This window comes from Leopardus geoffroyi, chromosome A2 (assembly GCF_018350155.1).
Source record: "Leopardus geoffroyi isolate Oge1 chromosome A2, O.geoffroyi_Oge1_pat1.0, whole genome shotgun sequence".
Taxonomy (NCBI): Eukaryota; Metazoa; Chordata; class Mammalia; order Carnivora; family Felidae; genus Leopardus; species Leopardus geoffroyi.
This window is the reverse complement of record NC_059331.1, coordinates 150,864,355-150,886,126: the sequence shown is the minus strand read 5'-3', so window position 1 is coordinate 150,886,126 and position 21,772 is coordinate 150,864,355. Positions and strand designations below refer to the sequence as shown.

At 39.6% G+C, this 21,772-nt stretch overlaps 1 protein-coding gene across 25 annotated transcripts in view; it reads right to left on the bottom strand.

Annotated features, from left to right (window-relative positions):
* Window positions 1-21,772, bottom strand: part of CALD1 (caldesmon 1) — a 188,017-nt gene that overhangs the window by 113,055 nt on the left and 53,190 nt on the right. For all 25 annotated transcript variants that reach the window (XM_045495728.1, XM_045495697.1, XM_045495701.1 and 22 more), the window contains one exon: window positions 10,859-10,952. The gene's annotated coding sequence lies outside the window, so the exon portion shown is untranslated. The remainder of the gene's footprint in view (window positions 1-10,858; window positions 10,953-21,772) is intronic.

Below are 21,772 nucleotides of genomic sequence, written 5' to 3'. Positions count from 1 at the left end.
TGTCAAATGAAAACATGTGGCGGCCACCTGCTAAGCATCTTAAAGAAAAAAAGATACCTTCTTGTTTTTCTACCTGATCTAGTCTCTTTGGAGCATATTTGCATTTCCCGGTTTTTCACACTCAAACAGTGCTGTCCACACTCTGTATAAAGATGACTAAGCAATTTTGTATTAAGTAACCAAAGCAAGTCCTGCCAATTTTAGAATAATTAAGTTTCTGCCGTCTAATATAAACAGTTCCAAGAACTGCATGCAGCCTACCAAAAGTATATATTACAAGTAGTCAACACTGTGGCCAGCTGGCAGGCAGATCAACCTATTAAAGTAGAATTGTTCAGAATTCAGAGTATTATTTTTCTTTTCTCCCATTATTTTTTCTGCATCCAACTTTGTTTCTTTGGGATTGTTTTCAAGTATACAAAGCAAGAAACTGTTGCGGAATTGCACCTCCTGTAAACGAATGAGCTTTTCTCTTGAGATCCTTTGGAGCACACAAATCATTCCCATTTCAACCCCTGTCTACACAGGCAGCCAAAGCAAAATGGAGCAAGTGAATCTACTTTGTTCCACTCAAGCTGAAGTGTTCATTTTGCTTGACCATAAGAAAGGTCTACAGTGACCACTAGACAAATTAAAGTGCACATTAAATCCTATGCCCACTGGGCACTGAAAATATCTTTCTGACCACTGATCCTTGTACTGCCTTTGCCAGGTAGCTTGGTGGGCCACAATTTATTGCTAATAAAACTAAAGTCATGGATTCAATACCACCAGGAATGAGTTAACTGTTTAAGATTAAAAAAACCTTAAACTATTGCCATGTGCTATGACATTAATCTTGGCCAGCTATAATGGCAGATGTGGCTTGACAAGTTTAAGTTGAGAAAATAGAGATGGTTAGACTAAACCCACTCCACCATGACCCTCAATAGAGTGTAGGGTCAAATGAGTGTGAGTGTAGCATCATACAAAAAGGTCTCTGAATATTCAATTGCATTATAAGCCCTGTTGTCTTCTTCACTGTGAATAAATTCACACCTAATCAAGAGGGGTTAAGGTTCTACAATCATCATTACAATGAAAACTTCAGTAAAAACGTTCAACAAATATTGTGAAGTAATATTCACATACTAACCACTTTGCTTGGTATGGCATGTAAGCTGTCAATGCAACTATTCTGCCCTCTCTGGGCTTATAATCTGAGAGTGGAGACAGGCAATAAATAAAGAAAATACAAATTGGGATAAGGGTTAGAAAGGAAAAACACTGTTCCAAGAGAGAACTACAGAAGTGACCTAATGCTTTTCTTTGGGCTAGAATAGGATATAGGCAGGAACAGCTTTTTCAAACAGGAATGATATTAATACACATAGAGACATGCATTCATAAAGAGAACATGAGTTTACAAGACCAGAGTTTATATTCATTAAACAAATACATATATATATATATATATATATATATATATATATAGACATCTGTTTTGTTCCAGACACTCACTCTTCCAGTTGCTGATAAATCAAACTTTTCTCTACTTGTCTCTCTTAAAGAAGTGGGTGAGGAGTAAAGTAGGTAGTCAGGTTTGAGGGATGGTGAATTATTCTTACCCCTTCTTTCACACCTCAGGTCCTGTGTAAGTAATAGAAAACTAAGGACATATCAGCTGCTGTCTACCACAATTTATACAGACAAACAGAATCCACTTAAGATATTAACTTCACGTGGCTAAAGTAGGAGGCATGAATGAGGGCATCTTTCTGGAAACCATCCAGCTCAGTGAACTTCTGACAAGAAAAGCATGTTTCCCACCCACTATTAAGCCAAAATTTGTTGACTGAAATGAAGCTGGTCCACTTTGTTTTTTCAAACTTTCGTTCATGATTCCAAGAAACGAACAGTCCATAATAAATTTACCCCAGTGGCAGAACATCTCACAACCAGCTTTTCCCCTTTGAATACCCCCAAACAGACCTTTTATTTGTTGACATACAGCCCCTGGACATTCATGAAAACAGGATGTTCTATTGCTGCTTTTTAAGTTAAATGGATTTAAGTCAGGGTCTCAGCCGAATTTCAAAAACAGATGTTACACAGCAGAAAGGCTGAACTGACCCCAGCAATGAGAGGCTATTTCACTTGAACTTGGAATATTCTTTGTTAGGAGAAGCAATCAAAGATGCCTTCAATTGGAAACAGGAGCAACCCAAGGTGTACTACTGTCTCCAATCAGTGATGGCCTGTGGGTCTGGGAAGCTGTTGGGCCTGTAGGACTACTGGTTTGGGGAATAAGCAGCTGAGGGCTAATGACGGGGAGGCGTAAATGCCTTGGTTTTGGAGGGGGTTAGTGAGGAACAATGATCTTCCTCCCACACGACACCATCCTGAGTCTCTGCACCTTTCAGGGGCCCTGCATGAAATGGCTTCACTGAATCCATCAAATGTTTGCTGACAAGTAAACACAACTCACAGCTGGGCCACAGGCCTCAGTTCTGCAAAAATGTAGCCCTTGTTTCTGCCTCTGGGCCTTTGTCTCTGCCTCCTCTCTCTCATTACCTGTAGTGCCTTCCACTTCTACAAATCCATGTATTTCTCTAGAGTCTAGCTCAGTCCTATCTTTATTCCAGAAACATCTTCGCGTTCAACTTTTGCAATATTGTTGGTACTGTTCTTTTTGGTGATCAATCCTATATGGCTTTGTTGTTCAGATTTCTTATAACTCTCTTTCTCTTGAGCAAGTCTAAAGCTGCTCAATGTTGGGTCTACATCTCCTTTGAAATCTGCTCACAGTTCTGGGTAGCTTGCTATGCCTTTGTAGATGCAAGGGAGTATTTGCTGAATTAAGTTTATTGAAAGACTTCTGGCCTGAAAATCCAAGTTCCAAATAATGCCACAGGCTACGGCCATAAGTGATGTTTGCCTGATGTTCCTGTTTTATAGAACTGTACTTTCTGGCTTCCTTGTGGTCAGATGAGGCTAAGTGACTAGTTTTGGCCATTGAGTTGGGAGCACAAGTGTCATGTCACTTCTAAGGTAGACCATTTAATTTTTGATGTGAGACCCTTTAGGGACCTCTTTTTCTCTCTACCATAGTAACCAACAATGTTTCTAGAGAGTAGCTTGCCAGCTGGGGGCCCCAAGTAAGGATGACAAAATGGTGGACTGGAAACCTCTGCCTATCCAGGGTTAGACAGAAAGCATGAGTATCAAACCCTTGTTTAAGTCATGGAGATTCTGAGTCTTGACCCCAGCATACCCTAGCTTGTCATGACTGCTGTAGCCTTGGTCAACACAGTCCATAATGAAAGTGATCTTCTGACATTAGGTAGTACGTATCTATGTTTCACGCAGGGGCTTACTCAACTTATATATCTTATTTTCCTTCTGTGACTTCTAATATAGCAATAGGGCTAGGTAGGTTAATCAGAACCCTGTTTGCAGGTAGGGCCCCAGGGAGTAGAAGTGGCTCATTGGCCCCATAAGCCATAAAACTGCCACTAACAGTAGGAGTCTTCACCTATGATGTGTTCACTCATTTATACCAGGGATGACAAACTCAAATGCTTTGAAGAATCAGAGAGGTGAATATTTGGGGAGTGGTGGCCCATGGGAAAACGGAGAATGCATATATTAAAAGCATTCAAAATCAAGTTAAAAACAAAATCCATGCTGGGCAAGGGAAGCACATTTGCAGGTCTATATGGGTTTCAGTTTGGCACTTTGTGACCCCTGATTTATAGAGTCATTCATTAGGGTCAAGAGTGAACCCACAAATGAACCCATACAAAATTACAGTCCACATGGAGAAGTTTATTTACTTAGCCCGTGGTTATATACCATGTACTATGTACCAAGCACAGTTCTCAGAACTTTATAAATATCAATTTAAATCTTTCTAACAATCCATATTGTCTCCATTTTATAGATAAAAAGATAGGCCCAGAGAAGCTGAGTCATGTGTCCAAGGTCACCGAGCTAGTAAATGGTAGAGCTAGCCTGGCCCCAGAGTCTGTGCTTCTAATCACAGAGCAATGCTCCATCTCAAAAGACCTGTAAATGGATAATACAAGGTAGACCGTGGCAACAACCTTGAAGATGAAATGATCACGTGATTGACTGTACAAATGCCCCTCAGTAGGAGAGGTTTCCTGTCCAGAGGATTTGGCCTGCTCCACGTTAGGCAGGCTCACATTTGATGTTTATTAATGAAGTAAAAATGAATCTCCTGTTTATGTTCATTTGTGTTTTGGCAAACTGATTTATTACTTCATTTAAGTGGGGTTTGCTTCAGAAAATAAGTTGAATTCATTCTAAAGTCTTAAAAACTAAAACATAGTACTTCACACTTAGACTATTTCTTTGCTTTTTAAAATTTAATTAGACATGAAGGTCAGTCATCTAACTTTATCAGTTTGCATCGGTCTCAGGGCAGAGCCAAGTTTGTGGGATCTGAAGATTATTTGGGAGGCCTTCTTTAGTACCGGGGCACCTGGGTGGCTCAGTTGGTTAAGCACCTGACCCTGGATTTCAGTTCAGGTCATGATCTCGTGGTTCATAGGTTCAAACCCCGTGTTGGACTCTGCACTGACAGCATGGAGCCTGCTTGGGATTCTCTGTCTCCCTCTCTCTCTGCCTCTCTCTCTCTCTGCCTCTCTCTCTCTCTCAAAAAAAAAAAAAAGAAAAAAAGAAAAAGAAATAAACATTTAAAAAAGGAAGAGAATATTAAATGTAAAAAGTTCATCAGGGGTCGTGGCAGAGACATGATCCCCAGGAGGAGCCCTGCCACTTCAGCTCCACTGGTTTCATGGCAAATCCACTTTGGGTTTCTCACCTCGGGTTCTTCTGAGCATTCCATCAGAATGTCACAGCACCTTAAGTTTATTCTTAATTTTCAATTGCTTTGAAACTACAATGCTTCCTGAAAACCAGAATTTAAGAAACAAAGAATACCAGGAGCAGTTATACAATTATTCTTCGAAGCAGTTTGCAATAAAGTAGAATTACAGATATAGCCAGCACGTTGCTATGTTTTGCCTATAAACTGCATAATTAAGTATGATGGGTGGATGAGAGGGCAGAGAAATTTAAAATGTTATGACTCTTTGCCAAGATGAGGCCAACGAAAAACAAATAAAAGTATTGGAAATCCTAATGTACGTCAATGAACATATTATTGGACTCACCAAATTGTCTATTGCATTGAATAAAAAAAAACAGTCCAATTTATAGGAGAGAATGAAGGAATGCTAGAATTGCTAATGTAGCCCTATTCTAGCACCTGAGATGGAGAGTGTTCAATTCAATATACTATAGAAACAGTAAATTCATGAGTGACTGAAGATGTATGTTTGAGGAACGAGAAAAAGGACAGATGGTGCTAATGGTCATCACAAGCTCCCTCCCCCCCAACCTTAAACCTCAACTTGCAACTGCATCTTTTATTTCTAAACCATTAGCCAGCACTCTGAGGGAGGTAATTAGATTGTCTCATTATAACAAATGTCTTTATGTTTATAAATTGTCTAAGTCTAGAGGGAATCAGATTCACAATTATAGGCATATCTACTTATGGGAGGAATTCTTAAGAACTTGGAGAAAATGCTTTTAGAAGAACTCCTTCCTTCAGTCCCACCCTACATTTGTAATCACTCCCTCTGGGTATGATAAACACACTTTCCCCAGACACAGGATGCCTCATTCCATGATATATCCTATTCGGTCATTAAATAACAGGACTCAATATTAATGTTGGCCTTCTCCATCCCTTTAAAACAAAGTGTTTTCAGCCAAAGATATTAAACTAGTCAACCGCTCTTTTCTCCTGTCAGAGAAACAGCCAGCATCCTGAAATCACAGCTCATTTGTACCACATTGGCGTGAATATTCAGACTCCATTTGTCTCCAGCTCTTAAAAGCTGGTGTTAGAGTGAATGACAGACATTTTGTTTTGAATTAGCAGAAAGGAGGAGGAAAAAAGGCCCAAGTAATAATTTTGGCCTAAAATATCTGTTTCAGGGAATGCAGCTCTGCCCTTTCCTTAGTGAAAGTCGATTTTAAAAAAAATCTCGATTTAATTTGGCATTAAATTGGACCTGGGATACAGAGAATGGTAGGAAGGAAACTTGTTTCAGATTTCGCCCCCTCAGACCACGTGCTCGTTCTACTTAAATCCTATTGGAGTATGGCTGCACAGAGTGCAAGACATTCACTACTTCGTGTTGTTAAACATCCCAAAGTAGAGTTCAGAAGCAGCTGAATCTGTGTCCTTGGACTGTAGAAATCCAATCATTCTTGGAGCCTCAGGTAAGCCCCAGGACTTTTGATTATTTCCGTTGAAAACTATTAAATAGCACAATCATTCTTTATCTCTTTATTCATGACTATTAGACAATAGTCTGGAAAGGAGTTCTAGAAGAACCTTTCTTCTAGAAAGTACTCCTGGCCCCACTGTCTATTTTTCTCCCTTGCCCTCTGTGGCCCTCATCTTGGCTTGTCCACCCTGGCCCAAGCTCCTCTGTCAAAAGCTGTGCTAGGCAGGAATATGTGTTTCCACAGAGGCACCTCTTAAAGCCAGGTGCAATTCTCTGACCAGGAAAACTCCATCATTTGGCCAAAGTTACAAAATCCGCATACGGTGATGCTGGAATGTCCTCTTACCCTTCCTAACATGAAGGTTTCCAGAACGTTGATGAGACTTTGGGAATCTGTGTTCCTCCTGTTCCCTCAATCCCTAACCAAATTTGGGCTCACTGCGTATCTTCATCCTATACCATATGACAAGGACTTGAGTGTGGGCTCTTGAAGGTGAGACTCTTGAGGAAGGAGTGGATTCAAGACATTTTCACATATGAGGCTGGTTCTACAACCCCTACCAGAAATCTAGAGAGAGGATTCTTAGTGTAAGAAAGACTCCTTCAGATCCTGTGATAGCAAGTTTGGGCACACTTGAACTAAAAAAGAGACTGAGCACTTTATTAAAGGTGTCCAGGGAGACTTGTTCTGTAAAACTCAAGAAAAAGAGGAAGAAAAAAACTTCTCTTTCCACTCCATCTGGAGCTTCAACTGACTCCAAAAATATTGGCCCACTGTGGTTATAAAATCTCCCATTTATGCTTTTCTTAAACAAGGGCAAAGACTTACAACTCAAAGCACTTCTTTTACATGCTCATAGGAAAATCATCTTTCTCTCCAAACCTTGTAGCTGACTGAAATTAATGAAACACAGTTGAGAGGCACCTATGCTGGCCACTGGCCACCATTCATTTGGAACACCCCATCTAGGCCATTCATGGATTGTAGAGCCATTTTCTCTTGACTACAAAATTTCTCCTTTCTCATCTTAGGTAAATAGCAATTTGAGTAAAAATCACTGGGGCAAACCATAAGAGACTCTTGGATACTGAGAACAAACTGAGGGTTGATAGGGGTTGGGGGGAGGGGAAAGTGGGTGATGGGCATTGAGGAGGGCACTTGTTGGGGTAAGCACTGGGTGCTGTATGCAAACCAGTTTGACAATAAATTATATTATTAAAAAAATCACTGTCAGGTGTCACTGATACTTTAGACAGCTGCATAAAAATTGGCATCTTTTCCGCTACTCAAAGAACACCAAGACAGAAGTGTGGAAGTGGGTAGATGAAGAAAGCTGGCATCTCACAGTTAACTAGAGAAAATGGGTGGGGTTTGTAGAGAAGAAGGAGGAAGTTTCCAGAACTCAGATGGTCTCTTCCACTGTTACCAGACAATCCAAGGAAAGATCAAGGTTCTGCTAAAGAAAGAGAACTAAGAGAGAAGGAGAGAAAAAGAAAAAAAAAATTGCAAAAAGAGAATCTAAAGGAAGAAAAGTAATACTTCAGAAAATAAAATAAATGGATAAATATTTTTCCTTCTTTTATTTGTCACAGAAAGCAGGAAAAACTAAGGGAACTAGTGCTGGGATAAACATGGCCTCATTAGAAATGACATTTCTGGTGGGACCCAGAGAGAAGATAGCTATGGCCATCATGACCCATGGCCCCTCCATACTCTACCAGCTTCCATTCTGGCCTGGCTATGAAACCCTAAAATATTGCCAAAGCCTCCTGGAGGGCATAGGTAGAGTGGGGAAACCAGTAGGGATCAACATACTAAAGAAGGAGTTCAGTGCAAAGGATGTACATTCCCCTCTACTGAGCCCTTTACTGACTGTCTAGACAAGATAATGTTCAATGGCACCAGTCTCTGAGAAAGATCTACCTTCTGTCTCTTTGGACATTGAGCAGTCTACTCCCAGGCTCCCCTACTGTCCAGTCTGATCAGCTCTGATTGGCTGATGAAGAAAATGGCTCCAAAGGAAAGTGTTGATGTATGAGGCCCCCTTGGCAGAAACTTAGGGAGTCAAACCTATGCTCATGGGTGCAGTTTGTTAGATGGGACAAGCCCCATGGGAATGGTTTGGGGGCATATCCCCAAAGGAAAGGACAGAAGAAGAAATAAAATAGGGCCAAATAAATGAGAGAGAAAAAGAAAGACATACACATGAGTTAATATACCTGTTCTTTTTAAAAAAAAAATTTTTTTTTAACATTTATTTATTTATTTTTGAGACAGAGAGAGACAGAGAATGAACAGGGGAGGGGCAGAGAGAGAGGGAGACACAGAATCTGAAACAGGCTCCAGGCTCTGAGCTGTCAGCACAGAGCCCGAAGCGGGGCTCGAACTCACAGACCGTGAGATCATGACCTGAGCCGGTCGGATGCTTAACCAACCAAGCCACCCAGGCACCCCAATATACCTGTTCTTACAAACCCTCATTAAGAGTAGCAGGTAGATTTCTTTATCATGGGAGGATTCCTCTGTTATTTACCAGGAAAACCTTCTACACACCAATTTCTGGTGGCATTTTGGAAACACTGGTCCTCTCTCTCCACACAATCTCTCTGGATGACCTCATCCACTGCCATGGTTCTAATTCCTAAGTAAAGATTATGACTGAAAACATCTCTGTCTCCAGCTCTCACCTGAGCTTCAGGTGGACTATACCCTTGATGTCCCTTAAGTCCTCACACTCAGTATATCCCCATCGAAGCTCATCGGCCTTCCCTCTTGTCTCCTGGAACAACGTTCTCATGGAAGAGTGATGGGATATGAGGCAGGCTCATGCTATTTATTGTCTCCTACCTTTTTGAGGAGAGAGGTAATTCTCCTGATGTCAGCTAATCATATTTTTCTTTCAGCCCCTCTCCTGTCTTGATTTATTTCTACCTGTTGTGGTAAAGGGCAGCAAATGTGGTAAAAGGCACTAATAATCATCACTGGGAGATAGTCTTAAAGCAAATAAATTATAGGTTCAGAAGTTACATCTAATCATCTATTCACTCACTCATTCATTCAATATTATTAAATGTCTATTATATACACAACTTCTCCTACTGCTGTGAGAGATGTAAAAGCCACACTCTTCAATTTCAAAAATTACACAATGTCATTGGACAATGAGAGCCGCACAATAAAGGGCTATAACACATCACAGAATAACCAGTGTTCTGAAAGTGATGTCAATGCAGAGGAAGTTCAGGAGAGAGGAATCTGAGGGAAGTGCGTCTGCAATAAACTAAAAATCAGCATGTTAGAAACACATGATGATGGGCTGGTATGGATTGAATTGTGTTTCCCCAAATTTATATGTTCAAGTCCTAACCCCCAGTCTTTCAGAACGTAACCGTGTTTGAATATCAAGTTTTTAAATTAACTTGATATTAACTTCAGGTGAGGTGATTAGGTGGGTTCTAATCTGACAGGACTGGTGTCCCTGTCAGAAAAGGAGATGTTGGACACATGGACAGAGACACCAAACACGTGTGCACACTGCAGGCTGGCATGTGAAGACATGAGGAGAAGACTGCTATCTGCAAGCCAAGTAGAGAGGCTTCAGAAGAAACCAAACCTGCGGACATCTCACCAGAACTGTGAGGAAATTTCTGTTGTTTAGGCCACCTGGTCTGTGATAGCTTGTTATGGCAACCCGAGCAAACTAATACAGGCTGCAACAGATAGAATCGGAAAACAATTGCCTGAGAACCACACTGAATTCCCAAAAAGCTTTCTCTCCTACTGGTGCCACCCTGGGCAAAACTGTGAACAAGTGAAGTTTCCCTTACTTTCTCCAGCCTCTACCTTCTGCAATCCCCTCTTTCTGCCCCCCAGTAACCCTTCTGCCTGTGGAACTTCTCCTCCCAGCTGAGGAGGGTTCATGGGAAGTGACTGGCACTTACTGCCACTGAAATCACCAATGTCTGTGCAAAGGTGAGCTTATTCACTGGGGAAGACTGACTCATGACCTCTCTGTCCCCTCAAGTCAACAGCATTCTTTGCAGGAAGTGAGGACTTCATTACTGATCTGGGACTGTTTTGCTTAAGATACATATGCAGGAAAAAAATAAAGCAAAAAATCAAATTATAATTTTTTTAACATTTATTTTTGAGAGAGAGAGAGAGAGAGAGAGAGCAAGCACAAGCGGGGAGGGGAAGAGAGAGAGGAAGACACAGAATCGGAAGCAGACTCCAGGCTCTGAGCTGTCAGCGTAGAGCCCGACGTGGGGCTCAATCTCACAAGCCTTCGAGCCGTGAGACCATGACCTGAGCCGAAGTCAGCCACCTAACCAACTGAGCCACCCAGGTGTCCCGCAAAAAAATCAAATTATAAAGCAGAAAAACAATTCTTTCCAAATCTGACAGATGAATTGGTATATAAACCATGAGGACTATAGCAGAAAGACTGGCTTCTCACAATGCATCTTTAGGTGCCAGAATTTAGAAAATCAGGCAGAGAGGCTAGGAGCAGAGCCTCCCCATCCCCGTCAATCACATAAATGCTACTCACAGGTAAACGATCAGATGTCTACTTCTGAGCCTTCCAGTTGATCACCAATCCCTGCAGAATTTGGTTGAAGGATCTCCAAACGTTTTAATGACACCTGGTATAAAAGCAGGATGAAGTAGAATGAATTTTAGTTAATGTAGACCACATATTTAAAATATCATTTCTTCCTCAGGTACTATTATGAGTTAGGACCTTAAAGGGGAAATAAAGCATAGACAGAAATGGGTACTGTGCACTTGTATGTTAAAGAATATGAATACAATTATTCCAGAGTCAACCCCTAACTTATTCTAGATAATGGGGTAGAGAAGGTGGTATAATAAATATAAAACAGGGAATACTACAAATGCCAATAATCAGAGACAAAGGCTTTAGGACACAGTCAAGGACACCCCTTCTCCAAACCCGACCCTCAATCCTTCTAAGCTTCAGACTCTCAAGAACCTTTCTCCACAGTCTTCTGCTGGTGATGGTCAGGAACTTGACTAATCAGTAGAAGAAGAAGGTCTGGAGGATTACAGATAATTATAGAAATGTACTAGTAGATAATCTAGAGTTAACCCGCACTTGAAACACATTAGTAAATAGTAAACATTAGAAAGACCACAGAAATGACAACTGTGACAGTAAATCACCGTCACACCCCTAAGCCTGCCCCCAACATGATGCAACAAGGGCTTCTAATGAGTATGAAATGCAACTTTGGGCTTTTAATGTTTGCCTTTAATGGAGCAGAGTAATGGGTCTCAAGTGGACCTTAAGAATATAGCTTTGCCTTCCTCCAACCCCACCCTCTGCCACTTGGCATTGGAAGAAAACAGAAGCTCACAGAGGTTAAGGGACGGGCTTGGAATCTCACTGCTAGAAACTAGGCTTGGATTCCTAGATTCTCATTTCAGCTTTCACAAGTAAAAACCAAAACAAACACCTGCTTAGTGTGTTACTTAAAGTTTGTGTCTATCTGAGGAAGGCTGTTTTGCAAACTAGGAGTCAGGGAACCTTGAGGGCTCACAAATTCATCAGCAAACCCAGGAGCCATCCCTTCCCCCCACCCCTTCTTCTTTCCTTCTTCTTCCTCTTCTTCCTCTCCCTCTTCCTCCTCTCCTTCTCCTTCTCCTTCTTTATTTTAATTCAAGTTAGTTAACATATAATGTAGTATTGGTTCCAGGAGTAGAAGTTAGTGATTTAATCCTTACATATAACACCCAGGGCTCACCCCAACAAGTGTCATCCTTCCTGCCCATCACCCATTTCCTTAACCTTGAGCAGCCACTCAGGCCATCTGTAGCTCCTCTCCCTCAACCTCTACCACCTCTTCCTAGGGGTCCCAGGTCCTGAGTGCAAACATCTACTTTGTATTGCCATACATTTGAAGTACCTTGCTCAGCATTCTGGGATGTGGGCCCTCATCTTAAGGAGACTAAAATCCAGTTAGAGGCTAAAATCCAGTTGGGACTAAAATATATAATTACATTTCTGGGTTACAAAGCCAGAAAATGACAAGAGCTCCCAATCCCATTTAAATTCCTTTTCTTCTATTGTGGGTCCAAGTTTGGAGGTCTTTTCTATAAATCTGAAGAGAAGGGGATGATAAAATGGTGAGGCATTTCCTAGCTGGAAAGATTGCCTAAGCCTGCTTCATAATCTGGTTCCTTACAGCTCCTGGTCCCCTCCCAGCATGCAGTAGGATATCAAGAAATGACTGTTGAATGAATGAATGGAATCCATGGGTGAGTTTCCTGAAACTATAGGCCAAATTTTGTGCATATTAACTTTCATTACCTTTTAAGGCAGTCTCCATTTTTCTTCCCCCCAGAATGAGAACCAGTTGCTAAATAATTAGCAGAGTCCTTGAGGATGGAATTTAGATGAGAATCAATTACAAAGAGTGCTCCTACAAGTAAATTTATACGCAAACATGGCTGGAGAACCTCTATGTGCCAGGAACATATCGGGGATATGAAAAAGAACAAACAGCTGTGGTACTTGGCCTTATGGTACTTATCGTGTAGTGAATCCCTAGAAGAGGTTTCTCAGACTGATTGCATGTCAAAATTTTCAGGCATGGAGGCTTTTAAAATATATATGGGACACTCCAGAGAGGTGTCCAGGAATCCGCACCTTAAAAAAGCCTACACTTGGAAGGTGACATAGATTATAGTACCCTCCCCACAGAGGCCTCCCATCCTTGACCCTCAGGCTTCAACAAAGACATCAGAGACTAGAAAAATGCAAGAGTTACTTGCCAGGATTATAACTGAACATACTGAGAGATATTTAAATTGGTAGAGAAAAATCTTCTTGCAGGGTCAGTATTTATTTGCCCAGTTTTCCTTTCTGCCCTTTCAATTCTGTCAGTATTTCTATTTGTTTAATTAATTAATTTTTAATTTAAATTTTAGTTAGTTAATATACAGCACAATATTCGTTTCAGAAGAAGAATCCGGTGATTCATCACTTACATACTATACCCAGTGCTCATCACAACAAGTGCCCTCCTTAGTACCCATCACCCTTCTAGCCTATCCCCTACCCACATTCCTCCATCAACCCTCAGTTTGCTCTCTATCATTAAGAGTCTCTTGTGGTTTGTTTTCCTTTCTTCTCTTTTTATTTTTGAATTTAGGAATGAATATAGAAAAAATAGAGGAAGAAAATGCTATCAGTGGGAATTTTTTTTTTTTTTTTTTTTTTTTTTTTGGTTTATAGTATCTGGGTCTATGTTCATGAACTATCTTGTTAATGAGACAAAGAGAAAAGAAAGGCTTTCAAGAGGAGCCATAAAGAGAATGGCAAAGTGAATGAAAGTAGAGTTTGTCTTCAGATATACTTTGCTTTCTATTTTCCAATTTAGAATCCAAGGGCCGCAAAACTGATGAAGCTCTTACTCTCTATTTTAAGATCTTTTTCTACCTTCAGGTACTTTGCAACTTCAAATAGATTCCTGGGTGAACGAGTACTCACTGGATCCCTTTAAGCTTTTAATTCAGTGCCTAACACATGTATGCTGGCTGGCCTGGCTCAGAGGCAGTTGCCAAAATTCTCTGCAGGCAAATCTGATTCTAGACTGGATGGTAAAGAAGGAAAAGACCTGAGATGAAGGAAGAGGGGAAGGAAGAGAGAACAGGGTTGTGTTAAGCAAGTGAGCCTGTCTTCCTTCCACAACCCCTTTTCTAGTCAGTGGTGAACGGTCAGGTCCTATTTACTGCTCTTTTGATTGAACCGTCTGCTCAGGCATATGGTGACATTAGGGTTTTATATGAACGCTTGTGCTATGGGAGAATCAAGGTGTAACAAAAAGAAAGGAGAAATTTATCTCCTCTCAATCAGACTTGTAGTCCTCCAAGAGTAGTGATTTTCTTAAAAACTTCAAAAACTAGCTAAAGCCATTCAGTAGCATGAGAAACAGAAACTAGCACCTTCCTAGGTTACACAAATGAAAAAGCATTGCCAGTACATGTTTGCAAAAAGTGATTACAATTCTACCTTAAAATTCCTACCACAAGTATTCACAGAAAGATGCCATTTTCCAAAAGGATACCAAAAGGGAGGGTCTAAAATGTTAATTTATCATAACAGTAGTTATTGCAAAGGTTAAATTAGGGATCTTTTATAAAAAATGAATAACTTTGTATAGCCATTAAGAACCAGGTTTTAATTAATTTAAAATTTTACCTTTAAAATGTGGTTGAATTAGTACCCCTTGATTTTAACATTAACATTAATATTAATATTTATATTTAAAAATCTCCCATGACTTTTATAATATGCTCTGCTTTCATTATGGACATATAAATACTATGGTTTTTTTTTCTCTTTTTGTTTTAAAGTTTATTTTGAGAGACAGAGAACACATGTGTGCAAGCAGGGGAGGGGCAGAGAGAGAGAGAGAGAGAGAGAGACTCCCAAGCAGGGATTTTCTGCACTGTCAGGGCAGACTCCAATGTGGGGATTGAACTCATGATCCGGGAGATCACGACCTGAACCGAAATCAAGAGTTGGACGCTTAACCGACTGAGTCACCCAGGCGCCTCATAAATACTACATATTAAGGACTCTTAGTGCCAGGCCTTGTGCCAAGCACATGGTACACATCTATCTCATCTGATTGCTATAGCACCCTAGTGAGGTATGTATTCTTATCTTACGGTAAGCACTGAGAAGTTCGTTTTATTTAAGTCATTTGCCTCCGTTCACTCAGCTAGTTAAGAAGTGAAGCAAGTATTCAAACTCAAGGGCTGACCCAGCCTGATGGGTGTATTGGAAGGATACATGCCCACATTCACTTATTCACTGAGTGGGTACTCTGAGCCACACAGAGATGAACAAGGGCTGCTTTCACAGAGCTGGTGTTCTCATGTAGTAGGAACAACACAGGTGTTTCTGATAATGAGTAAATAAAACAGCATGCTGTGACAGAGGGCCACCAGAAGGTCACTGGAGGCCGGATAGTGAGAGATGGTCTCTCCAAAAAGAAGACATCTAGGCTGAAAATACATTTCTAGGAGGGAACAGCCCATGTGAAGATCTAGGGAAAGAGTGTTCCAGGAGGATCCCTTGAGAATCCCAGCATGAGATGGAGGCTTTTGTAAGTTCTGTGTGCTCTGTGATCATGAAACTCTTTCAAGTTATTTGCCCCCTATGGGACTCAGGCTTTATCTCTCTGTTGGCAGAGTATACAATGTTGAAAGATGTGCTGAATGAGGACTTACCAAAAATGATCCTCTAAGCGCTGCCTTTGTTGGAAATCATGACGGTGGCAGTGGTGCTGGTGATCTGTCCCTACCCAGAGAAGAGTGCCAGGGATGCACATGGTCCCCTTTGCATTCAGTGCCCAGAGTGACAGAGGTACCCTTGTACCCCCTTTCACTTGGTAAGCTTGAAGAGAGTTTGTTTCTGTGGGTTTATGTGAGCTCCTTTCAGTCTTGTGCATTGGAGGAGAAGGCTGAATATTTCTTAATAATAAAAGAATGAAAAGCTATGGGACATAATCCTTGGAATGGGAAAGGAATGGTAAGTAGCTATTTCAGTCTTAGTTGGCAGGAAGTCACATAATTTGTGGGGATGGAAATTAAAATAAAATATTTAAAAATAGATCTATGGGTTTTAGTCAGAATGAGCCAGTAACAATAAAACATCACTAATTGTCTCTTGTGAATTGTCTCTCTTTTTCATCTATAGTTGAATATGGGAGCTAGGAGTATTTTAGAAGGGAAGAGATATGTGATCTTAGGGAATTTAGTCACTTAAATAAATACTAATGAGTGAACTGACCTTGACCAAGTCATTTAACCACGTTAGGCCCCTCAATTCCTTCATATGCAACATGAATTTTCGGGAATGGAGTTTTAAGTTCCCCCCAATTCAGATGGTTTGTATGTACTTCTATGATCTTCCAAGGGGAAAAAATGTCTTGTGTATGTCTCAGTATCTGTGAATGACATTGTTATGATTGTGAATAAAACAAGCTCAACTGAGCTCACCCTTTTCAGCATCAAACAGGCTGCTCCAAGAAGCGTATTGCTTTGCAGAGACCACAGACACTCCTACCACTTCCCCAACATTTCTAGGAGATGAGTGTATTTTATAGCTCCAAGAGAAATAATAATATATTGTAAAATAATAGCTATCATTTATTGAAGGTCTACTACGTGCAAGGTACTTGATATCTGTTACCTCATGTGATCTTCAAAAGTAAACTGTGAAACTGGCTGTTTTTATTATCCCCACTTGAAAGCAAGGAAACAGATCCAGAATCACTATCATGTAGTCAGTAAGTAGCAGAGTTGGAATTACAACCCAGATTTGGTGGACTCCAAAGCTCTTCCCATGACCAAAAACTTGGAGGAGTCATAGTCGCCAACAATGACATTTCTTCTACTCTTTTGAGAAAAGCATCTGGGGATATAATCTCAGTAGGACCCTTGGAGAATTCATCCATGAAGAGGGGGCAGACTGAAGGTCCATGGAGTGATACAAACTCATCTCAGCCCTAATTAAACTAAAGTGAACTTCCCAATCTATCAAACTACCAGAACATGGGTAACCCTCTCTGGAGGAAAGCAATATCATCCAGGACTTCAACTGGATATGCATATGGAAAAAACGAAAACTAAGTCTTGACTTCTGTTTAACACCATATCCTCCACCCCCAAAAGTTCCAGATTGAGTGTGGATCTCAATGTAAAAGCTGACACATATAAGCTTTCAGAAAAAAAGTAGAAGATACATCATGTTCTTGAGACAGGTAAAGATTTTGTAAATCACTAACCATAAAGAAATAAAATTGATAAATTTCACATTGAAATTAAGAACCATAGAGTGAAAAAATTAGCATTACATATATCTGACAAAGGACTTGTATCCAGAATATATAAAGAATTCCCATAAACCAAGAAGAAAAAGATAGATGACCTATTAGTAAAATGGGTAAAGACTTTGATAGGCACTTCACAAAAGAGGATACTAAAATGGCCAATAAGTATATGAAAAAGTGCTCAATCTTATTAATCGTTAGAAAGATTCCAAGTAAAACCACACACCATTAGAATGGCTAAAACTTAAAAGACTGACAATTCAAAGTGTTAATGAGCAACTGAACTCTCATGCACAGCTGTGGGAATGTAAACTGGCAGTCACTTAGGAAAATTATTTGACAGTTTCAGCTGCTGAAATGGAATATTTGTATATCCTGTGACCCAGATATCTTACTCCTAGGTATGTACACAACAAATATCCATGCAAATATTCATCAGAAGACATGAATTAGAACAGAATGCTCATAGCAGCACTCTTCATAATAGCTACAAACAGGAAATCACCTCAATGCCTACCAATAGTAAAGTGGATAAGTTGTGGCAGGCAAGCAATGAAATACTGTGCAACAGTTAGAATGATCTAAGTATTGCTCAGGCAATGAATCTCAGAAACATAATGTTAAAAAACAGAAGTGAGACACACACACACACACACACACACACACACACACACACACACAGAAAGATTCCATTAATATAAACTTAAAAAACCAACAAAACTAATACTTAGTGTAAGCAATCAGAATAATGGTTACCCTGGGGCAGTGGGGGTAAGGGGAGGAGGCTGACTCTAAAAGGAAGCACAAGGGGGGGCTTCTGGGGTGCTAGTAATGTTCTGTTTCTTGATCTTGGAGGGGACTACACCATTATGTTCATTGTGTGAAAATTCATCATGCTGTACAATTATGATTTGTACACTTTTCTGTATGTTATACCTCAAATAAAGATTATTTTTACAACATGTGGAGAGAAAAAGATGAAGCCTCAGCCGGAAAAGACGACAACTAATGGGGATTTATGAGCTCAAAATATATAAAACCATGAAAGTTTGGTATTTCTGGCCATATATTATACCAGTAGGGAAATAAAATAATAAAAAGAAAGACAAACAATGAGAGAAAATAAGAAGGCAATACAAATCAATGTACTCTGCAGGGGGAAAACTGTATTTGGGAAGGCTGGGATCAATTTGGCCAGTTATTTCTAAATTAAAAGTCAACACTGGATTATTTACCAATGACTTAGTGAACTTTCCATAAGATATATTTTGGCTTACTATATCTTAGAAGGGAAAGTTTGAATGTTTTTGCAAGTGGCCCATACCAAAGCAATTCAAATACAGGGACTATTTATCATCTTAAGATGTGGTGAAACTTCATGTCCATTCAGTCCCTTGCTCACTAACCACACTGTTTCTTCTCTTCACTTTCAACTACCCACCTTCTCAAATCTATAGCCAATGGTGCACATGTGCATCAGGCTCTTGCACAAGGTTTCCTCTTTACTTGTTTAAATTGTATGTTTTCATTTAAGTTTTTGCCTGTGTATATTGCATATTTGTCCATAGTATGCTTGTATTTCAGTGTAAATTTTTATGTCTGTAGGAGAGTCTCTTGGTTTTAATGAGATACATTTTTCATGTTACTATGCAATTGTGCATATGGATGTATCTATATACTTGTATAAATTAGTGGATAAGAGAGACAAGATGCATTAGTAGGGTATCATGTTAGAAATTTATTTAGCCAAGCAGGTTAAATCAAGCAAGAAAACTAAGGAAATTACTCTTATAATTCAAGAAAAAGTCAATTATTCAATGAAAGTAAGAGTTCCCTTGGCATTCTGCAATGGGTTCACTGCATTGTTGACAAAACTTTAAACTATTCAGTTGGGTTAGACATTGGTCATTCCCTTGAAAGCAGCATGGAATTGTGAGAGAAGACAGGCTGTGGGGTCATAACAGAGGTATGACCTTAAGGAAATTCTTTGTTGGGTATCAGTTACTTACTTTAAAATAAAAATGATTAGAAATAATAAGTGTTGGCAAGGATGTAGAGAAAAAGGAATCCTTGCACACTGTTGGTGGGAATATAAATTGGTACCGCCACTATGGGAAACAGTATGGAGGTTCCTCAAAAAGTTAAAAATAGAAATACCATATAATCCAATAATTCCACTATTGGGTATTTACCCAAAGAAAACAAAAACACTAATTTGAAAAGATATATGCACCCCTCTTCCCTATATTCATTACAGCACTGCTTAAGATAGCCAAGATATGAAAGCAATCTAAGTGTCCATCAATAGATGAGGAAATTTGGTGTGCAAACACACACACACACACACACACACACACACACACTGAAATATTACGCAGCCATAAAAAAGGATGAGATCATGCCATTTGAGACAAAATGGATGAATCTAGAGGGTATGATGCTAAGTGAAATAAGATAGACTGAGAAAGACAAATACCATATGCTTCTGCTCATAAGTGGAATCTAAAGAACAAACAAACAAATGAATGAACAAACAAAAAGCTGAATCAGACCTATAAATTCAGAGGACAAACTGATGGTTGCCAGAGGGAAAGAGATGGGAGGCTGGGCAAAATGGGTGAAGGGGAAAGGAATATACAGGCTCCTAGTTATGGAATGAGTAACTCATGGGAATAAAAGGCACAGCATAAGGAATACAGTCAATGATCTTGTAGTAGGGATGTAATGAGACAGATGATAGCTACACTCATGGTGAACATAGATAATGTATAAACTTTTCAAATCACTAAGTTGTACACCTGAAACTAATTTAACAGTGTGTGTCATCTATATGCAAAAAAAGGAAAGAAAAGGAGGGTTTTCCTCTTCTGTGTCCTTACACACTTTTGCTAATGCCACAATGATGGACTGTCATTGTATACGGATGGGCTTTTTGGTGGCAAGGACACAGTCTTATTGCTTATTCTATCCCAATCATTTTGCATATTCCATGGCATATATCATATGCTCTGTAAAAGTTTCCTGGGTGGGTGAGTGAATAAATGAATGAACTTGCATATAATGAGCCTATTATTGAACTTAGAATGCTACAGGCCCCAAGTGAACTTACCTCCTTTCTTCTCCTCCTTTGTTTATTTATCCAGAACGAATCAAATAAACCCTCAGTTTATTTCTATATTATCAGGGGGCCAGGACTAACAAAGGTAGCAAGGAAATTTTGTTGAATTTCTCTTAAAATTTCAAGGAACACAAAGGATACAGCTTAGATATATGTTCTCAGAGGAGCCAATTTTGTACAACTATGAAGAAGAAAAAATATTTCTTAATGGAACGGAACAAGATTACAAAATAGTATGAAGGGAGGGCCTTGATGTCTTTAAACAGTGTCTGTTTGCTGCAGTCTTTCCTATTTTTTTTTTGAACAATTAATGAATGAAGAATAATCCATGATGCTATTTGTACTGGCCAAAATCTTTCAATTGCTAATAAAAGAATGAGAGTAGATTTTTACAGGCAAGAGAATTCCTGATTGGAGAAGCAATAAGAATGTATCCATGGCAGGGTGAAGGTCAGATGTTTATTTTTAAGCTTTATGAATAATTCTCTACTTGTCTGAAGCAAATCGGAAAGAGAAAGTCATTTATGGCAGTATGAAGAAAGTTCTGGACTTCTCATGGGAAAGTAGCTGACGTCAGTGTTTGATAAGCTTCCTGTGGCCACAAACATATGAGACATTGACTCCTGAGAAAAATGTAAATCTTTCTCTTTACTGAATCATGGTGTGCCTGCAGCTGGAATTTGGTAGAACTATCATACATTAAGAGAGACCTGATGCAGATATTAAAAATTCCAAAGACTGTGGAGAGATAGTGGCTGGCAGGAGTGTTTCTGTTGTCGCCATCACTATCAGCATCACCAACACCATCATCACTATTATCATTATCATTATCAACAAGCACTGATGTGTATTGTATTTGCAATGCACTATGTTAAATGTTTGGGCTCCAGCGAATGATAAGAAACAGTGCACCTAACTTTTATGGATATTTAATTTTCCAACAAAGGCAGCCTTCCTGGCCCTATTCTGTCCATGTGTCCATGTATGGCTCCTTTGCTTTTTAAATTGAGAATCTATTATTTATCAAGTATCATTTTATTTTACTTTAAAAATAGTAATGTTTTTAAGGTAGAGTATGCATACTGTACAATTCGCCCATTTCGAGTGTACAATTTGTTTTTAGTGTATTCAGAGTTGAGCAACCAACACCAAAATCAATATAGAACATTTTCATCACCCAAAAAGAAACCCTATACCCTGTAGCCATCACCCTCCTCTCAGTCTCCCCTATCTCCCCAGGCCTAAGCACCTACTAGTCTATACTCTGTCTCTAATAGAGCTCTCCATTCTGAACATTTCATATGAATGGAATCATATAATATGTGGTCTTTAGTGACTAAATTCTTTTACTTAGCACAATGTTTTCAAAGTTCATCCATATGGTGGCAGGTATTAGTACTTCATTAACTTTATGACCAAATAATATTCCACGGTATGGATATATCACATTTTGCTTATCAGTTCATCCCTTGATGGACAT